This window comes from Chondrus crispus, genomic scaffold (genome assembly GCF_000350225.1).
Source record: "Chondrus crispus Stackhouse genomic scaffold, scaffold_372, whole genome shotgun sequence".
NCBI lineage: Eukaryota > Rhodophyta > Florideophyceae > Gigartinales > Gigartinaceae > Chondrus > Chondrus crispus.
Window position 1 is genome coordinate 63,718 of NW_005179266.1, and position 6,124 is coordinate 69,841.

Consider the following 6,124-nt stretch of genomic DNA (forward strand, 5'->3'; position numbering starts at 1 on the left):
TGCTTCGGAGCTGTAGAGAGTTGTGCAGGGATTAGATTTGACTCATAACTTGTGAAATATATTAGAAGGTGCCGCCGACTTCTGCAACCCAACATTGTCCTCATGTACTCGCGCTCAAAGCAACGCGGGCGCGGGGGTAGCGGCGCGCAGCGTTAGTGATCAGCGAAAGGAGCAGGATGCGGTGATGTGGATAGGGCGTGTAAACCTAGACCCTGTGCAGCTTGCGACATGCACGAGCGCAGTGCTTGCCGATGAGAGTAGTTTGCGTGGAACATGAATTTGCAAGGCGAGGCTGCACATGACCTCGTGGGCGTTTTCCCTTTCCTTCCTGTCTTGCGTTCTCCTGCGAGATGTCGAGGGCAACCATGTTACCTATCAACCGGTGTCGAATGTTGGAAATGCCAATAATTACAAGATTTGTCAAGTTTCAGGTAATGATCAGCATTGCCCTAAACACTGCAAATAATTATCCTTCCTCTCTATGACACGAGACTGGTTCGTCGTCTACGATACTTGTTCCTTTACAAACATGGAAGTCGTAGTGGTATAGATACAAGAGTAGCAACAATAAACAGAAGGGAGAAGATACCACAATTCCACAATCCCATCGCCTGTCACCCACCCTCTCCGTTCTTGTCCCATTTTAAGAGTCATCACGCATATGTGTGAATCGAGACCCAACGAGGCGAGCCTAACGCGATCATCAGCGTGAGGTCATCACGCATCATGGTTCTCGGCCATGTAACCAGGTGAACACGGTGGAGGGGAGCCTCACCCCAGCACGGGCCATTCTGGCGTCGCACTACTGTACGTACGGCTACATATTTCTTCGCCTTTAGTCAAATGACTGTCACTGCATCAAATTCAGGCTAGAGAGACACCACCTTGACAATTAAGCTACACATGCTTTTCAAGCCGCACTGTGCTCCCACACCTGGTGGTGAGTGTCTGACCGCACAGGACAGGCTGTCATCAGAGAGGAGTATATACACCTAGAGACGACGACGAGTAAAGGAAGGGGCTATCGGACCCCGTGATCACACAGTGGGCAGGGCGAAAGAGGAAAAAGTTAGCTTTGGGGAAAAGGTAATTGATAGTGATGTTCTCACCAGGGAATTTTGGTCCTCGCGGTGGTCATAGGGACGGTCCTCGTCTTGATGTGCATCATGTTGTTTTTACCGTATCAGTGCTATAGCTGTGACTCTCATTGCGTCATGAGATATCCATTTGCGTGGTCCTCGTCGCTTTCACTACTGTTTTAATTGATACACGCTTTCGTGTGCTCTAACAACGTATTGTAGTCGGTACTGCATTCTATAAATTTCGCAAGTAGAAGTTGAATACTACTAAAGTCACAAGACCGTCACCAAAACATAAAACTGTCACCCAACCAAGTCACCACACACCGCCACTCCGCAAGTAAGGTGATGCTTCGATGGCGGAAAACCTCCTTACAGGTTTACCAGCGGATCTTGTCGATCTGGTCCCGAGACAAGCAAAAAAGAGTTAGAGAAAGGTAAAGTTTACTCGGGCTACCAGACCGCGCTCACGATTGTAGATCCCTGCTAACGCCGAGACCACGTAGTGGTCATTAGTTTCGTCCGTATTGAATTAAGGAATCAGTTTGCCGTTGTCGTAACATCAACAGCTCGTTTTGATGTGTTTTAGAATTGTGTGATTGATTTAGCGTTGTGGTTGTGCTGGCTTAATTATATGGGAAGATTATGGGCAGATGTAGAATAGACACAAGAAGTTAGAATGAGGAAACAAGACTGCAAGGTTGAAGAGTAGTGTGTTCTATGTTTATTCTGTTGATAGCTATCCGCAATCATCCCTACTTATATCGCTACTGCAGGGCTACTGCATTCCTAATATTTCGGTTAGGTGCTTCGTGGATGTGATGATACCCATACACGTGGACACATAGCACACATCATACACGCACCACGATCCACCGACGACGGAGTGAGACCGCAAGACTTAGTGTAGAGGAAGACAGATCACGAGTAAAGACGAGACCATCGTTCCTGTACCACAGGTTATGGACCCTACGCAACAACCACTGCAAGACGATCACCACAACGCGGGAAGCCACCACCCCGGACGATCACCCCGCAACCGGCCAGGACCCCAAGCGCCACCCCACACCGGCAGCCTTGAATACGTCCCTGGAAAACCACCCGCGCCTCCCCCCGCCGCTGTGTGGTCGCGGCCTGGATGTATAGGCGGGGGTGGGGGTGTGATTTGATTTGCGCCGTGAGGTTTCGGAAGGGGTCGGTCCTGAGCGGCTTGGTCAGGATATCGGCGAGCATGTCCGCGCTGGGGACATGGGACATTTTGATGTGTCCTTTCTTGGCGTGGTGGGACAAGTAATGATGACGCAAGTCGATGTACTTGCCTCTCTTCGTGGGGCCGGTGTTGTGTGTGACCCGGAGGGCGGACTGGTTGTCCATGAAAAAAGGGGTGGGGCTGGGGCTGAGCATGCGCATGTCGCCGAGGATCCTGCGAAGCCATGCAGTTTGTTGTACTGCCGCCGTGGCTGCGATATACTCCGCTTCGCAGGTGGAGAGGGCGGTTATTTTCTGCTTGAGGGAGCCCCAGCAGATGGGTGTGCCGTTGTACAGGTGGATGATGCCTGAGATCGACTTGCGATCTGTTACGTCTGCGGCATGGTCGGCGTCGGAGTACGTGGTGAGGAGCGATGTTGATGAAATGGGGTTTGGGGCGGGTGTGTTGGGGTGCAGCTTGTGCTGCGCGGCGGGAAAGAATAGCCCGTGGTTGGGCGTGTGTCGAAGGTAGCGCAGAATGCGCTTCAGGGCATTCCAATGGCGCTGTGTAGGAGCCTTGGAGGCGACTGAGAGACGATTCACAACAAAATAAATGTCAGGACGGGTCGAGTCTGCGATGTAGCGCAGATCACCAACTATTTGTTGATACTCTTTGGCCTGCTTGTGCAGGGGTTCGTCCTCGGGGGTGGGGCCGTGCAGTCGAATTCCGTCTTGGTACGGAGTTGGCTTGCTGTTTGCGACGTGCATCTCGCATTTGCGGAGGATGGTCGCTATCGCAGTGGGCTGGCTGATGTGGCGGGCGCTATCCCGTGATTTGTGGACAGTCCATCCGAGCAGCGTCTTGGGTTCTCCCAGGCGTTTTATGGTGTACGCCGTTGTGAGTATTTTTGCGAAGTCGTCGAGGAGCGTGGTGGAGGTGGCTGCAACCGTGAAGTCATGCATGCTTATGGCCACGAAGGTTGCCGCGTTGAGGGATATTTTGCGGAACAGACATGTGTCGCCTTCTGAATGGCGAAATCCGTGGCGGTGGAGGAGGTCGAAGACGGCAGTGAGGTACGTGTATTTTGCTTGTGGCGTGCCGTAAAAGTTTTGGAGGAGCTTGCCTCCTTAGCAGGGATGTTTGTATGTCCCGTCAAAACGGGGGTGTTGGCGTACATACACTGGCTGTTTTCCACTGTGGTCGAATTTTTCATGGAGGTAGGCAGCTTCGATGTCTATATGCTCCATTTGTAGCTTGTGTGCTGCGGTCATGGCAAATAAGAGGCGCACTGAGGACTTATCGGCCATATAGGTCGTTGTGCGGTTTGGGTCGTAATGGACGTGGGGGAGCATGGTGTCCGTGCGTGCCGCACATCGTGCTTTGCGTTTGACAATGTCACCGTTTTTGTTGCGCTTATAGCGATATCCCATGGTGAGGTGGATAGGGCGTGTTTTGGGCGGGAGGTGCTTGTCGGGGGTCCATTTGATTACCTGCTTTTTGACGAGTGCGTCAAGTTCTTTGTCATGGGCCTCTGCCCAGAGTAGTGCGTCAGGGTATTTCTTGGCCTGTCCTCGGTTGAGGGGGGCAGGTGTCGATATAGAGATGTCCATGGGCGTCTTATGCGGGGTAAAGGCCTTGAACGCAGCTACAGTGGTTGCGGTTGGATCTCGCGAGGCATGGTAGGGGTGGAAGTCCACTGTTCGTATACGGTGGATTTTTGAGGTGGCGGCGTCTATGACGGTGAGGTGTGTGTCGTCATGGGGGTGCAGGTACCGTACTGTACGTGATTTTGATTGTAGCTTCGGGATTTTTGCACGTTGTCGCGGGTCGGGTGTGGTGCTCAGCTGGCGGAATATGTGGAATTGGGGGATGGCGGGGGCGGCGTTGTGCCATTCAGTGGTGGGGAGCTCTTTGGTGCCGTGGTGCATTGTGTGATTATATTTAAATGTTGCATCTCTGATCGCGTCTTCCCAGTGGTGGTGGCCGAGGCCACTGTGGTGGAGGGCAGCCCGTGCCGCGTTGAAAAGTGTGCTGTTTATCCTTTCGTCAAGGCTGTTCTCTTGAGCGGTATAGGGGATGGTGGTGGAACGCCGTGTGCGCTGGTTGTGGTATGTCTGTATGGCAGTTGCTGACATATATTCTAGTGCGTTATCGGTGCGGAGGACTCGTGGTGAATGCCCTGTGTTCTCCTTGATAGTGGTTAGGATATAGTCGAGGCGTTGCGGGGTTTGTGCTCGTGGCATAAAGTCGGTGATAAGATACCGTGTGGTTGTGTCGAGTACTGTTAGAACATACTTGTTTCCTTGGCGGGACGTGGGGGCAATGGGTCCGCATATATCGCTGCTGAGGGAGAAGCCAGCGGGGTATGTATGGACCGTGGGTTTGTGTGGGCGGAGCCTTGTTTTGCGTGTGCGCAGCTGGGGCACGTGATCTTGGGTGCATATCTCGCCAGGGAAGGTGGTATGTTTGGCAGGAGGCCCTTCTGTGCGATGGTTTGTATTGTGGCAGGGCGGACGTGGTTTAGGATCATGTACCAGTGGTGGAAGGCATGATCCAGGGCAGCGCCACGGGGAGTGGGCGGCAGCGGGGCGGGGTTGTGCATGGTGTGCATGGGGGTGGGTCGCCTTGTGGGGGCCGGCAGTGGGGGTGCTGCTGGTGCAGGGCGGGGAGGGGTGGGAATTGTGGTTGAGGGGGGGGGCTCGACGACGGGAGGCCGTGGCGTTTTTGTGTGGGGTGTTTGTCCGCCGGGCTGTACGTGTAGCATGGGCATGGTTAAGGGGGTGGTTTGGTGGGCGGAGGACGTACAGTCCTTTTTTAACTGAGGCTGTGGCAATAATTTGTGGGGGCTTCGTGTTGGTTGCTAGGATGGCCGCGTCATAGGGTCTGAAGATGACAGCTCCGTACTGTCTTGCAATGTCATGGACGGATAACAGGTTTTGGCGTATGGCGGGATTTGCAATGGCAGGTAAGGTGAGGGTCTTATTCTTGTTCCTCGGGATCTGTAGGGGACCCGAGTGAGTCGCGGACGAGGTGGATGATGTCGCGGTGTTAGTTATGATGCGTCTGGTGAGGGGGCGCATTCCGGGGGCGGAATTTGTCACGTGTGTCGGGCTGGCTCCGGAATCAAGGATATATTTCATACCGTCGGAATCTGTCTGTATTTTGGAGTGAAAAGCTTGTAGCTCATTTGAGAGGGCATTGGCGCTGTCCGCCGCCGCAGGCTGGGCTTTGGTTGTGCGGCGTGTTGGGGGACGTCTCGTTGGTGCTACGACAGGGGCGGGATGCATTTGCCAGGTCGGAGGTGTTTGCCAGTGTTGGGGTGTCCGTATTTGGTACGGAGCTGGGGGTGGCATTTGGGGTGTGTGTTGCGTGTTGTACCACTGTCCCCGGGGGTAAGGGCGTCCCCTGTTCCGCCCTCGTGGACGGGTTTGGGGTTCACGCTTGGTCGGGCGGGGATCGGGGGTACTGAGGCCTTAGGGGGTTGGTGGTTTGTTGTCTTTCCGGGCTGTTGCTCGGGCTTGTACGGCTTTGAGGCGTTGTTGGATCGCCCGGATTGACGTCGGGACGGACGCGTTCTCGGCCTATGTGTCGGGTAAATGTTTGAAGGCGTGATGGTGTTCTAGGCCTAGCCTTTGATAATAGCATCGACGGTTACTGTTTCGTCGGCACATATGTTTGGGTATTGTGCAAGACGCATACGCATACGTGGCGTTCTGTGTTTTTTGATGTACTCGTGGACTGTGGTGTCGGGGGTAAGGCGAAGGCGGTCGGCTTCCTGCCTTATGAGTAGATGAATTGTAGGGGAGCTGTCCGTAAAGTGGGTTTCGATTTTTGCCAGTAGCTCGGCTGGTGAAGC